We start from the raw sequence: 16,646 nt of genomic DNA on the forward strand, positions 1-16,646 counted from the left end.
TATATTTTCTCTATCCTCAACATGTGTGATTGATTGGAAGCATTTTCACCCTGACTTTCTTAGCCAGAGTTGATTTGTTCATAGCCGGATGATTTATTTTCATCCCTTGCATTTTCTCCTGTTGGTGCTTCCATCTTGTTGATATTAGCCGAGTGTTGCAGCAGTGATTCAAATCTTTGTTATATGTATCCTTTGTGTTATTTTGTCAGCATAATAATAAATCATATACATGCATATTCATGCATAAAACACAACATCAGATATTTCATTATGCATTTTATCGCATTTGATTTCTTTATTCTGATCCCATGCTTCGGCAATATCATTTACCTATGCAGATTTGGTGCGCTTGTCTTCCTTTAATTATAGAGTGTCAGCCCCTCAAGCAGAACGAGTTTAACCTTTCTCATTCCCCACTGAGTTATCTCCTCGTGGACGATTATTTTGGTTTCCGACCCAATTAATTATTTGGATGGAACCATTCCCCTTGAGTTATATCCTCATTGGGTTGAGTCTTTATTTGACCGTTTCTTTCTAGCTATTACCTAGATAGATATTTTGGTCCCCTAAGAGTCTATTACCCAGTAACTGGTAATATTCTTCTCGATTCTTGAGTACTTTACTTTTGCCAAATACCCGGTAAAATGTAATTTACTTCATTTGCTTTGCCCAGCGGATTCGTTTTCACATTTCCCCCAGGCAGTCTATCCATGATATGTTCATCCTAACTGGTGACGGATATTCTTCCTTTTGTGGTTTTCTACCCAGTAAAAAGGTAGTTGTAATCCCTATTATTATTCCCTAGAGAGTCTATCCTTGATATGTTCACTTTAACTGGTGACGGATTTTCTCTCCCCTTTCGGTGTTCTACCCAGTAACCGGTAGTTGTAATTCCTATTTTATCTTTCCCTTTTGAGCCTATCCTTGATATGTTCATCCTAACCAGTGATGTATATTCTCTCTTTGGTATTCTATCCAGTAACTGATAGATATAATTTTTACTTCTCCCTGGCAATTTATCCTTGATATGCTTACCCTAATCGGTAACGGATATTCTTCATCTTTCCCCAGGTGGTCTATCCTTGATATGTTCATCCAAACTGATGACGGATATTCTTCCATTAAGTTTATCCTTGATATGTTCATTTTAATTAGGTGACAAATACTCTCTCTTTGGTCTTCTGCCCAGTAACCGGTAGTTGTAAATCATATTTGAGTTCTCTCCCTAGTAGGTTATTCTTACCCTGTAACAGGTAACGAATACACCTATTTCTCCTCAGCGAGTCATCCTTGATATGTTTACCCTAAGCGGTAACGGGTGTCCCTCTATAAGAGTATATTATCTTTCTACCCAGTAACCGATGATAGAAAATATACCTCTGGTACTCCTGTGTTGAAGTTCATTTTTCCCCCGCTGAGTTTGAGTGCGTATTTCCTTAGTGGAATCTCTAACCCTTTGTTTGGTTTGGGTACTTCAGTTTTGTTCTGATTTATTCCTATCCCCTGCAGATTCCTTTATCCCCAGACCGAGTCCTTCCATTGATTTATTTTCATGGAAATCCCCTCGTGTGTCCATCAGTTTTTAAGATGTAGCCTGGCCTACACATGGCTTTTTATTCCCCCCAGAGTCTTTGTCTCCCTAGTGAGTTTTCCTTATGAAATGAAGTATGCTCCTATGGACTTCCAGTCTCCCCGGATTCTTTTCCTTTGTGGCAATATATTCCCCGCAAAGATTATTTTAACATTCATATCACATGCATCATAAGGTCTCTTAGGGACCAAAATTTGTTTCTATATGTTGTTATTTAAGTCCATTCTATTAAGTTGATACAAAGATTTTAACATTCACATCCTCAGTTAGAATGTCCTTAAATAGGGGCAGCTGTAAGACCCCAATTTTGACCCTAAGATCCCTCATGTTATCTCATCATATACATTGGCTTTGGGATCAAACCTTAGCATCCTCCTTACCCCTCATTCATTGGGTTTTCATTAGTACAGATCACCAAGCACATTTGATCGTATCACACTTTTTTTCATTATTTACTAACCAAAATACCAAAAATATGTCCATGTATAGCTTTGTTTCTTTTGTAGGTAGTGTGTGCATCCACCAATGCCTCATCAAGCTCATAATTAGGGTTTGAGACCCTTAGTGCAAGGAGATTAATCAAGGGATGGTTTACATCTGTTCTATATATCATATATGGGTCCTCATGTTATTCATATATCATTTTGATTAAGAATTCATCAAGAGTTTGAAGCTAGTTTGCATTAGAAGTCCTAATTCATCTGGGTATCTTATGTGACTTCCTCAGCAAGTTTCTTCAACATTTGATCAAATATTTCAAGGGAACTTCATTATACATCATCTTATACATATATGACCCTACATTAGTCCAAGAGATTAAGAGAACTTCAAGTTTGCAAGTTGGTTCAGGGTGGTTGACCAGAGAAAGTCAATTGGTCAAAACCGGGGTTTCCTAAACCAAATATCCTACATGTTTTGTCATATGAAAATGATTACATGAGAAAAGTTACTCCTTATTACATTCCAAACAACTTTCATGTTTAGGTTAAGATCTAGTTTTTCTTGGAAAGTCATTTTTTATGGTGAAAGATTATAGGTCATTTTGTCTGAACCCTAGTTAGGAGGTGTGTAACACCCTTCTAAAATACCCCAATAATCAATTAATTCAACAAAATATAAATCAGAGTAGATATGCAATTTAAGGGTGTCACACTTGACACTTCACACCATTCACCATAATAACTTGTCATGCTCATTTATTCATCAAAATAAAACATTGCACAATTCGCAGCGGATAGAGATCTAATCAATCATGCAAACCATGTAATCACATTACATGTAAAACTGTTCAACAACCACAATTGAAAACAAAGTAAACATCCCGTCCCGATGTTACATCTACCAGAGCATGACCCACTAAGGAACTACAGTAGACTCCAAGCACTAGCTTCTACTCAATCACTCCTCGTTACCTGAAACATAGTTGTAAGGGTGAGTTCCTCAATCGATATAATAAGCATCATAAAATATCATGTAATGCTAAGTAAATTAACACATTTCATCACCCTAATCATATCACACATTCAGCAACGGCAACATCAACTCATAATCATATTCAACATAACACAACACAAAACACACGTATAATATTGGAATACATCCATTCATATTATACACCATACATACATTATGCAATGAGACTCCATGCATGCGGTACCGACTATTCGTGAACACATAGTTCAACCTCACCGATCAAATCCAGATACGGCTACCAAGCTCACTAGTCCCACTCATTTGAGACCTAGTGACTCACATCACTAATTCCTCACCATGGGAATTAGCTACCACCCCAAGGGCTATGCTATGCACGCTAAATCACCTAGCATGCAAACATCAACAACAATCCACAATAACTCATCACTAATTCCTCACCATGGGAATTAGCTACCACCATAAAGGCCATACTATGCACGCTAAATCACCTAGCATGCAACATCAACAACAATTCACAATGGACATATGCTCACACTCTAAGCCATAAACAGTCCATCCACAATTGCATACATAATAGATATATTCACAACATTATGCACACCATCATACATCATCAATATAATTATCACAGAATCATATTATGTCATGCCACATAATCAATCACAGTATTAGCACACTCTACTAATACCTACACTGCTCAAAACAACGGGAAATTGATCCCTCCTATACCATACACCAATATAGGCCAATCATCAATTGTTCACAATATTTAAAATATCAGTTTTTCTACTTTTCAAACAGTGTTAACCGGTTAACGCCCTGGGTTAACCGGTTAACGCAACACAGAACACGCTTCCTGGCACATTTTAACAGTGTTAACCGGTTAACGCCCTGGGTTAACCGGTTAACGCAAGACAGACAGGAATTTCTCATAATTCATAACAGTGTTAACCGGTTAACGCAAGACAGAAAGCTGTTCCTACGCTAACACGAAGCAGAATGCAGAATTCTCCGCATTTTCCGCCGCTGGAGGACTTCCGGACCTCCGATTCCAATTCCGTAAAAAGCTACACGTTCGGAAAATCACAACTCACCCAAATATAGATTCAATTACAGCTTTAACATAACTTATTCATCACAATTTTTCAGCACTCATCATCCCAATTAGGGTCAATTCAACGGCTTATTACTACCCATTACATGTTAACCCATAATACCCATTAAACGACGATAAACCCCCCTTACCTGAGTTAATCCGGCAAATCCTTTAGCTTCAAGCTCTTCCTTCTTCAACCTTCTTCTCCTGCTCTTCCTCTTTGCCCTTTTCTCACTTTCTGTCGCTTCTCTGGTTTCCACGTGAAAAAACCCTTTTTACCAAATGGAACTGTTATATACATATTCCAACTTTATTATTCCAATTTATATTATTCCAATAATAATAATAATTCCAAATAATATTCCAATAATAATCCAATTATTTAATTAAATTAATAAATATACTATTAACTTAATTTAAATAATTATCATATTTTATCGGGGTGTTACAACTCTCCCCCACTAAAAGAGTTTTCGTCCTCGAAAACATACCTCAAGCGAATAACTCTGGATAAGACTCCTTCATCTGACTCTCAAGTTCCCAAGTCACATTGCCACCTGCTGGTCCTCCCCAAGCTACCTTTACCAAAGCAATCTCTTTACCCCGCAACTGCTTCAACTCTCGATCCTCGATCCTCATAGGTGATGTCTCAACAGTCAGGTTATCTCTCACCTGTACATCATCTACTTGGACCACATGCGACGGATCAGGAATGTACCTCCTCAACTGAGACACATGAAAAACCTCATGCAAATTCGCAAGTGACGGCGGTAAAGCGATACGATAGGCTACCTCCCCTATCCTCTCCAAAATCTGATAAGGACCAATAAATCGAGGTGTCAGCTTCTTCGACTTCAAAGCTCGACCAACCCCAGTTATCGGAGTAACACGGAGAAACACATGATCTCCCTCTTGAAACTCAAGTGACTTCCTCCTCTTGTCGTGATAACTCTTCTGACGACTCTGAGCAATCCTCATCTTCTCCTGAATCATCTTAATCTTTTCCGTAGTTTGTTGAACAATCTCCGGTCCAACCACAGCACTCTCACCGGACTCATACCAACATAAAGGTGTCCGACATCTCCTACCATACAAAGCTTCAAACGGTGCCATACCAATGCTCGAATGAAAACTATTGTTGTAGGTAAACTCAATCAAAGGTAAATAACAATCCCAAGCACCTCCCTTTTCCAAAACACAAGCCCTCAAAAGATCCTCCAGTGACTGAATCGTCCTCTCAGTCTGACCATCAGTCTGCGGATGATATGCAGAACTCAATCTCAGCTTAGTTCCCAAAGCCCTCTGCAAACCTTCCCAGAACTTCGATGTAAATCTAGGATCTCTGTCCGAAACAATACTCGACGGAATACCATGCAAACTTACAATTTTCTCAATATACAACTCAGCTAATCTCTCTAACGGATAATCCATTCTGATCGGAATGAAATGAGCCGATTTTGTCAATCTGTCAACAATCACCCAAATAGCTTCAAAATTCTTAATTGTCCTCGGTAAACCAGAAACAAAATCCATACTGATACTATCCCACTTCCACTCTGGAATAGCCAACGGTTGCATTAGCCCATACGGCTTCTGATGCTCAATCTTTGACTTCTGACAAGTCAAACAAGAATAAACAAAACTCGCAATTTCTCTTTTCATTCCCGACCACCAAAATAACTTTTTCAAATCATGATACATCTTCGTAGCCCCAGGATGAATACTCAGGCCACTACGATGTCCTTCCTCAAGGATACTCTTCTTAAGTTCGGTAACATCCGGAATACACACCCGATTACCAAATTTCAAAACACCATTCTCATCAACTCTGAATTCACCACCTTGACCTTGATTCACTAGAGTCAACTTATCAACCAAAAGCACATCGGATTTCTGACCCTCTCTAATCTCATCCAGAATACCACTCGTTAACTTCAACATTCCCAATTTAACACTATTGTGAGTACTCTCACACACCAAACTCAAGTCTCTAAACTGCTCAATTAAATCCAATTCCTTAACCATTAACATCGACATATGCAATGATTTCCGACTCAATGCATCAGCCACTACGTTTGCTTTACCCGGATGGTAATTCAAACCAAAGTCATAATCCTTCAGAAACTCTAACCATCTCCTCTGTCTCATATTCAGCTCTTTCTGATCAAACAAATACTTTAAACTTTTATGGTCACTGAAAACCTCAAATCTTGACCCGTACAAGTAATGTCTCCATAACTTCAGAACAAATACCACAGCTGCCAACTCTAAATCATGTGTCGGATAGTTCCTCTCATGAACCTTCAGTTGTCTCGAAGCATAAGCTACAACCTGCTTATTCTGCATCAAAACACCACCCAAACCCAACAATGAAGCATCACAGTAAACCTCAAATGGTTCCGATGAACTCGGTAATATCAGAATAGGAGCAGTAGTTAACCTTCTCTTTAACTCTTGGAAACCTTCTTCACATTTTGAGTCCCAAACAAACGCTTGCCCCTTTCTGGTCAACATCGTCAACGGTAACGCCAACTTAGAAAATCCCTCAATGAATTTCCTATAATAACCTGCAAGTCCAAGAAAACTCCTTATCTCAAAAACTGACTTCGGAGCTTTCCACTCAGATACCGCTTCTATCTTAGAAGGATCAACAGCAACACCACCTCTTGAAATCACATGACCCAGAAAACTAACCTCTTCTAACCAAAATTCACACTTAGATAGTTTAGCAAATAACTTCTTTTCTCGTAGAACTCCTAAAACCACTCTCAAATGTTCAGCATGCTCTTCTTCAGATTTCGAATACACCAAAATATCGTCAATAAACACCACAACAAACTTGTCTAGGTACGGATGGAAAATCCTATTCATATACTACATAAATACCCCAGGCGCATTAGTCACACCAAAAGGCATTACAGAATACTCATAATGTCCATATCTTGTTCTGAAAGCAGTCTTCTGAATATCCTCAGTTTTCACACGTATCTGATGATACCCCGATCTCAAATCTATTTTGCTGAACACACTCGCACCAACCAACTGATCCATCAAATCATCAATCCTCGGCAAAGGATACGGATTCTTGATCGTCACTTTATTCAGTTGCCTATAGTCCACACACAACCTCATAGTACCTTCTTTCTTCTTAACCAATAACACTGGTGCGCCCCACGGTGACACACTCGGACGAATAAATTTCTTATCCAACAGATCTTCCAGCTGACTCTTCAATTCAGTTAACTCAACAGCAGACATACGGTACGGAGCCATCGACACCGGCCTAGTACCAGGTACCAAATCAATCGAGAACTCAACTTCACGCTCTGGCGGTAATTCATTCACTTCTTCAGGAAACACATCAGGAAAATCACACACCACGGCTAGATCACAAATCACCAGTTTATCTTTAGCCTCCAAAGTCGCTAACAGCATAAACAACTCTGCCCCATCTGCTACTGCCTCATTCACCTGCCTTGCTGATAGAAACAAACTCTTTCCTTCCTCAATCTCAGGAAAGATCACAGTCTTATCAAAACAGTTGATATAAACTCGGTTAAACACCAACCAGTTCATACCCAGGATAACATCAATCTGCACTAGTGGAAGACACACGAGGTCCATCCCAAAGTCTCTACCAAAAATACTCAAAGGGCAATTTAAACAAACTGAAGTAGTAGTCACTGAACCCTTCGCAGGAGTATCAATCATCATACTACCATGCATCTCAGATATCTCTAATTTAAGTTTCACAGCACAATCCAAAGATATAAAGGAATGAGTCGCACCTGTGTCAATAATAGCTACAAGAGGAAAGCCATTAATATAACACGTACCTCGGATCAAACGATCATCTGCAGAAGTCTCAGAACCCGATAAAGCAAAGACCTTACCTCCCGACTGGTTCTCTTTCTTCGGCTTAGGACACTGTGGACTGATATGACCCACCTCTCCACAGTTGAAACAAGTCATAGTCTTCAACCGGCACTCTGCAGCCAAGTGACCACCTTTGCACATTTGAAACACTTCTTCTCAGTACTGGTACACTCATGGAAACGATGTCCCGCCTGACCACATCTGTAACACTTAGCAGGGGCACTGGAGTCTCCCCCACTAGGTCTCTTCATCCCACTCTGTCTCTGGAAACCTTTGCCAGCTGCATACGGTTTCCCACGATCATTCTAATTCTTGCCTTTCCTATCAACCCTCTGCTGATAGCTCTCCGCTCTGGCCTTGGTATCTTGTTCAAAAATCCTGCAACAGTCAACCAAGTCAGAAAACACTCTAATCCGCTGATACCCAATAGCCTGCTTGATCTCGGGACGTAACCCGTTCTCAAACTTCACACATTTTGAAAATTCTCCAGTAGCCTCATCATAGGGAGTGTAATACTTCGACAGCTCTGTGAACTTAGCAGCATACTCAGTAACAGACCGATTGCCCTGCTTCAATTCTAAGAACTCTATCTCTTTCTTTCCTCTGACATCCTCTGGAAAGTACTTCCTCAGGAATCTCTCTCTGAACATCGCCCAAGTGATCTCAGCATTCCCAGCAGCTTCCAACTCAGTGCGGGCAGCAACCCACCAATCATCTGCTTCTTCTGACAGCATATGCGTACCGAACCTGACCTTCTGGTTATCGGCACACTCAGTCACTCGGAAGATCCTCTCGATCTCCTTCAACCACTTCTGAGCACCATCTGGATCGTATGCTCCCTTGAACATTGGAGGATTGTTCTTCTGGAACTCACTCAGTTGACGAGCAGCTCCCAATCCCACAACATTCGGATTCCCTCCAAGTACTCCAGCTAGCATACCCAGAGCCTCAGCAATCGCAGCATCATCTCTGCCTCTTCCAGCCATCTCTATTCTGAAAACCCAACAAGCTAAAACAATAAGTACTGATAGGGTTACACAACACCTATCACATACCGGGGACCAGAATAATTACGACTCGACTCGACCGACTATGCTCTGATACCACTAATGTAACACCCTTCTAAAATACCCCAATAATCAATTAATTCAACAAAATATAAATCAGAGTAGATATGCAATTTAAGGGTGTCACACTTGACACTTCACACCATTCACCATAATAACTTGTCATGCTCATTTATTCATCAAAATAAAACATTGCACAATTCGCAGCGGATAGAGATCTAATCAATCATGCAAACCATGTAATCACATTACATGTAAAACTGTTCAACAACCACAATTGAAAACAAAGTAAACATCCCGTCCCGATGTTACATCTACCAGAGCATGACCCACTAAGGAACTACACTAGACTCCAAGCACTAGCTTCTACTCAATCACTGCTCGTTACCTGAAACATAGTTGTAAGGGTGAGTTCCTCAATCGATATAATAAGCATCATAAAATATCATGTAATGCTAAGTAAATTAACACATTTCATCACCCTAATCATATCACACATTCAGCAACGGCAACATCAACTCATAATCATATTCAACATAACACAACACAAAACACACGTATAATATTGGAATACATCCATTCATATTATACACCATACATACATTATGCAATGAGACTCCATGCATGCGGTACCGACTATTCGTGAACACATAGTTCAACCTCACCGATCAAATCCAGATACGGCTACCAAGCTCACTAGTCCCACTCATTTGAGACCTAGTGACTCACATCACTAATTCCTCACCATGGGAATTAGCTACCACCCCAAGGGCTATGCTATGCACGCTAAATCACCTAGCATGCAAACATCAACAACAATCCACAATAACTCATCACTAATTCCTCACCATGGGAATTAGCTACCACCATAAAGGCCATACTATGCACGCTAAATCACCTAGCATGCAACATCAACAACAATTCACAATGGACATATGCTCACACTCTAAGCCATAAACAGTCCATCCACAATTGCATACATAATAGATATATTCACAACATTATGCACACCATCATACATCATCAATACAATTATCACAGAATCATATTATGTCATGCCACATAATCAATCACAGTATTAGCACACTCTACTAATACCTACACTGCTCAAAACAACGGGAAATTGATCCCTCCTATACCATACACCAATATAGGCCAATCATCAATTGTTCACAATATTTAAAATATCAGTTTTTCTACTTTTCAAACAGTGTTAACCGGTTAACGCCCTGGGTTAACCGGTTAACGCAACACAGAACACGCTTCCTGGCACATTTTAACAGTGTTAACCGGTTAACGCCCTGGGTTAACCGGTTAACGCAAGACAGACAGCAATTTCTCATAATTCATAACAGTGTTAACCAGTTAACACCCTGGGTTAACCGGTTAACGCAAGACAGAAAGCTGTTCCTGCGCTAACACGAAGCAGAATGCCGAATTCTCCGCATTTTCCGCCGTTGGAGGACTTCCGGACCTCCGATTCCAATTCCGTAAAAAGCTACACGTTTGGAAAATCACAACTCACCCAAATATAGATTCAATTACAGCTTTAACATAACTTATTCATCACAATTTTTCAGCACTCATCATCCCAATTAGGGTCAATTCAACGGCTTATTACTACCCATTACATGTTAACCCATAATACCCATTAAACGACGATAAACCCCCCTTACCTGAGTTAATCCGGAAAATCCTTTAGCTTCAAGCTCTTCCTTATTCAACCTTCTTCTCCTGCTCTTCCTCTTTGCCCTTTTCTCACTTTCTGTCGCTTCTCTGGTTTCCACGTGAAAAAACCCTTTTTACCAAATGGAACTCTTATATATATATTCCAACTTTATTATTCCAATTTATATTATTCCAATAATAATAATAATTCCAAATAATATTCCAATAATAATCCAATTATTTAATTAAATTAATAAATATACTATTAACTTAATTTAAATAATTATCATATTTTATCGGGGTGTTACAAGGTGAACTTCCAAGGACCATAACTTAATCAATTAGTATGAGATTAAGTCCATCTAAGTTTCATGATCAATTTAAATATGTCTTCTCCAACTTTTATTCTTTAAAGAACTTCAAATTCAACTTGCAAAGGCATGTGCCAAGAGGAAACATTATAGGTCATTTTGGGCCATAACCATTTAACAAGCAATTTTCCTCAAGTTCTAAAATGCATAACTCCTTCATGCCAAATCTAAATGAGGTCAAAGTTGTGACCAAATTGAAGAGTTTTGAAATACATACAACTTTGATGAAGGAACTTTTTCCATTTGAAGCCGATAACAAAAGTTATTCAAGATGGAGGAAGTGAGCATTTGACTTGGTACTTAGAAAATTTTCATTTATGTTTGATTTTCCAAACTTCCACCTTAAAATTCATCATTATACAAGCTTCAAATGGAAAAGGGTTTAACATGAAAGTTGTTCCCCTTGATCTCACATTTACAAAAAGTCCAAGATCATCTCATTGGGCCAAGGATTGAATGACTTGCGCATGGCTTTTCTTCAAGGTTCCATTTATATGAATCTCATGACCATTTTTCATTTCTAATTGCATGACTCCATGACACACTTTCAGCATTGCTCATGATCAATTTTGGACCTTTTGACGTCATTTGATGGGCCTATCACACACCCATGCATCCATGCAAGTGAGAATTTTACTATTTTTGGCATTTTGATGGAAGTGTGTGGAAATCAATTGCATTACCTATAAATACAACCCCTCTTGCTCATAACTGAGAACACCTTGCCCAAGCTTTGATCCTGCAACCATACCCCTCGCCATTAGAGGATAAACTTGAATGTTTTCAATTGAAAATCGAGTTTCAATTTCACTTCTGTTTTGAAGTTGAAACTCCAAGAATCCAAGCCCTTCCTTGATCCAATTCACTTCCTGAAAGCTTCTGAAGTCAAGCCAATACCAATTGGAAGCAAGATTCAAGCTCCCTCGAAGGTGATTTTTCAGAAACGTCATCTCTTCGATTCTCTCTCAATTCTTCACCATTCTCTTTGATTTTTGGTCGACTGAAGTCCTACCAATGTAGGCAACAAGATTGAGTTGCTTTGAGGTCAAATCGAAGCAACTCAATTCATGATCCTCAAAATTCAAATCCCTTTATCTTTTGATATACTTGGAATTAGAGAAAATTGAGGCCAAATTCGAGATCCTAAGCATTTTTTATTTGAAATAGTGTCCTTTTTTTTCATTTTTCATTGAGATGAAGGTGGAACGGTTTGGTGAAGTTCACTGGAGAAGATCATCGGATCCCTAGCTCCGGTGGTGTGTTGGCCCGCCTCCTAGCCATCTGATCATGTTTGAATTTTTTAATCTGAACCATTCTTTTGAATTACCACGCGTGCATTGCATTGACTTGAGTCTACCATGGATAGCACCCGCGTGGCCATCAGATCTATCACCTCAATTAATGAGGGACATCTAATGGCCCTTGTTTTTTATAATATCTTTTTAATTTCAGATTTTTCATTTAATCCATTTATTTTGTTTAATTCATAGAAATTTCATTTTTTATTCAAAAAATATGGGACTTTCACGAAAAATATTTAAATATTTTTCTCTTTCATATTCTGAATTGAAATTATTTTTTGGATTAATTTTGATATTTTTCATGAATTAAATGTTTTTGTGAATATTTTTAATTGTTTAAAAATACTTCTGAGTTTTCAAAAATTGTGAAATTTTTTGTCTAAGGTCCTTTGACCTTGTTTGACCTAGGATAAATCCATTGACCATTTATTTGGTATTTTGAAGGGATCTTATCTTTTGATCAAATAAAAATGTATTTTAATTCATTTTTAAATTGATTTTTTAATTGATTAAATGTTTAAAAATATTGTTGAGCCATTGTCATGGTCTTGCGATGTTTGACTTTCTGTTTGGGCCTTGGTCAAGGTTGATTTGACTTTTTTGGGATCAAAACCATTGGATTTAGGGGATTGATGAAATGTACATTTCATCTACCAAAATGAATGGATGGTTTTGATTTGATGAAATTTATCCCATGATCAATTTGTGTTTCTATCTTCCCCTCCCCCTTCATCTTCATCCATATTCTTTCCCATTCCCTCATTTGACCAATGAAATCTCCAATGTCTAAAGGCTAATTGGTTCACACATGACCTTGTCTCAGATGAACCAATACAAGTATGACTGAGATAGGTCCCTCTCTCTTAACCTTTTCTTTTTGTGTGTGGTATGTTTTAGGAGTTTGGTTCTTCATACCAAACCTCTAACTTGCATTAACACCTAAATTTTTATTATCCGGTCTCAGATAGTTGTGACTTCTATATAAGTCCAATTACGATTGCTTAACATAGAGCTAAATTTGACCCTTAAGGCATAGCATTCTAGTAAGTGAGATTGTAAGTCTCCCATTCTTCATGGCATTGTGTGGATACTTGACATTTTTTCCTTTCATGAGAGCTAGTGGCATACATGTTGAATTATCCAAGTTGGAGCCCTTCTCATGGAAGATGTCTTGGTTTAAGGATTCATACTTGTGAATGAATGGTTGAGTGTTCTCCAAAGAATGACTTAATCAATTAAAAAAAACATTACTAACACCACTAACACTTGACTAAAATTTGACTAACTCTTGTTAAATATTTATTTACTTTCAAGTAATTTACTTTATGTAATTTAAGTTTCATTCATTTAACATTCATTGCCATTTACATTTCATATAACTTGTTTATGTTTATGTCATTTTCACTTTGCTCATTTGAGCCATATCTTGTAATTGTATATACTGTTTGTGTGTTTTGGTTTTGTTTGTGGTCTTAGGACCTTAAAATACCTATTAATAACAAAAACCCTAAAAAACATCTTGTGGACTGTTGAACTTGATCTGAAATTTTGGACTTAGAATTAGGCAACATTCCCTATACAAAAAAGACTTGACCAATGCCAACATTTTGAGACCAAGCTATTGTGAACCGAGCCTTCATCTAGTGCAAGCCTTGGGATTTGTTTGAATTCATCTGCTACTCTATCTCTGTACTTAATTGTTATTTTGATCTTGTGTATGATGCTTTGTTCTGAGTTGGTCAAGGAATATTTCATCTGATACATTGGAAGACAAAGAAGACTGCTAGCTATGGAAATTGCTTACTTGGATGTGGACATCTTTATTTGATGTCTTGATCTTCATGATGTCTGGATAGTGTTCATTACTTATTGATTATTGCTTGATTAAAGTCCAAGGGAAAATGGGTTTCTATATGACATTCTTGTCTGTTGGATTGCATCCCATTGGTCAGATCTTTTCAACCTTTAACTTTTAAATTTATGCTTAGGATAGCCTTTTCATTTCCTCCCACTTCTTAAATTTCAAAATCTCTCCCTCTTTTCAAAAACATTTCTTTGCTTGTGATTTCAAACTTAGACATTGTTTAATAATTAGAAACCTTGGCCTTATGCCATTGAATTTTCAAACTTCTTCTTAAATCAAATTTGTAAATAAACTTAACCATATTGACTTAAATTTTAAAAAGATAAAAAGAACTAACAACCCCATTTAAACCTTTGTCTTTTGTGCCCTTTTTCTTAAACTCTTGTTAAAATCAATTCACCAACTCATTTGAAATTTTTACCACGAACTACGAGGTTTTGATCTCTCATTTTTATGTTGGTACGTAGGCACAAGACCGAAGGTCTTGTCAAACACAAAAAGATAATCAATGAATTCTTTTCTCATCCCTACGCTCTATTTTTATCAAACATCATTTATACCAAAAACACATTCACACATAAAAAAAAGGCTCCCTGGGAGTACCTAGGACACTTTGGGTGCTAACACCTTCCATTTGTGTTACCAACCCCCTTACCTGTAATCTCTAGCATTTTATTAGTTTTGGTTTGAAAACTTCTTATCTTTGGGATTGTTCGTACCTTTCCCTTTTCCTTTGGAAACAATAAAAGTGCGGTGGCGACTCTGGTTTTATTGACGTCAAGTTTATTTATAGCTTAATGGTCATGAATTTACCACTACATCGGCTATCTCAGAAAATACCTGATTTACCTAGTTCTAGTGGAGGATTTACAGGTAACACTATGGATAATCCTAAAAATGAGACATGCCAGGCTTTAGAAGCAGGTTTTGAGGTAATGGCCAACATAGATGAGGATGAAGTAATGGAAGAGGTCTTGATTATAAAGGAAGAAGTAGGGTCTGAGAAAGAGGAGAGTGAAAACCAGAGTGACCAAGTTTAGAAGGGGGTCACCATTGAGAAATTGATAGAAAAAAACTCCCCTTGGAGAAGGACTAAGAAAAAATTCTTAATGACCCTAAAACAAAGCTATCCGGTTAGGTAAAACCTCCATATACATTCATTAAGACGAAACCACTACAAGGATATGAGGTTGGGTTATTTATCAGGGTTAAAGAGATGTTAACCAAGCTTTAGGTAAGTATTTATTTTCATGAAGTTTTCGAGGTAATGCCAAAATTTTCTAAATTTATGAAGGCGTTATTAACTGGTGCAAAGCAGAAGCTGGATAAAGAGCAGGTAAATATGAATGAGAAATGCGATGCGATTGCTCCAAACAATACCAACAAAACTGAATGATCTAGGTAAGTTTACCATCTTTTGCACTATTGGTGGGGTTAAGATCCCACGTTCTCTATGTGATTTAGGGTCGAGTATCGACTTAATTCCTCTTAATAAGGAGAAATAATTAAAGTTGGAAGAGATCATGCCTAATAATATAACTCTCACCTTAGCTGATTTATCTGTTACTCATCCTCATGGTGTTTTACAAGATGTGTTAGTACATGTCGACAGTCTAGTTTTTCTTGCATATTTTGTGGTAGTAGATATGAATGGAGACACAGGTGGTTAAATTATTCTTGGACACCCATTATTGATGATTGGGAAAGTGTTAATAGATTTGGAAACATGCAAACTTAGCTTGAAGTTCAATAATGAAAAAGTGGTGTTTAATGCTTATGAACGGACACCATATGCATATGATCTATAAACATGCTACCAGTTTGTAGAAAAAGGTATCAAGGATGACAAAGGAAGGAATAAAGGACAATTATCTGGAATGAGGGTATCCCTTGCGTATGACGTGCCTTAGGCAAGGACCATCAAGATAATGACGGTAAAGAAGCACTGGGTGGGATATATAAGTATGTTTTTTAATTTTTGATTTTATGTTATTTATTTAAAACATGTTGATTTTTGTATGTTATCTAGCAATAAAATAATGCATGTGATAAATAAAGTAGAAAACAGGCAGGTGAAAGGAAAAGAAGAAAGGAGAAAAAAAGGAAGCCCTTAGAAAAATCATACAGTTTATCGCACGCGTGGTAGGGATATATCGCATGCGATGTTTTCATAAAATGCATGATAGAGATGTTGGAGAATCTGGGATCCATTAGTATCACGCACGATGGACGCATGACGTGCATGATAGAGACGTTGGCATAGAGACATTGAAAGAACTGTTAGCATCATGCGCGCGATGAGAACGCAAATTTTCCTTTAAATAGATATTTTGAAATCTCTTTTCCTCGTAACCCTTTTCTCTAATATCTCTTAACCT

The sequence above is a fragment of the Lathyrus oleraceus genome, chromosome 6, assembly GCF_024323335.1.
Source record: "Lathyrus oleraceus cultivar Zhongwan6 chromosome 6, CAAS_Psat_ZW6_1.0, whole genome shotgun sequence".
Lineage (NCBI taxonomy): Eukaryota > Viridiplantae > Streptophyta > Magnoliopsida > Fabales > Fabaceae > Lathyrus > Lathyrus oleraceus.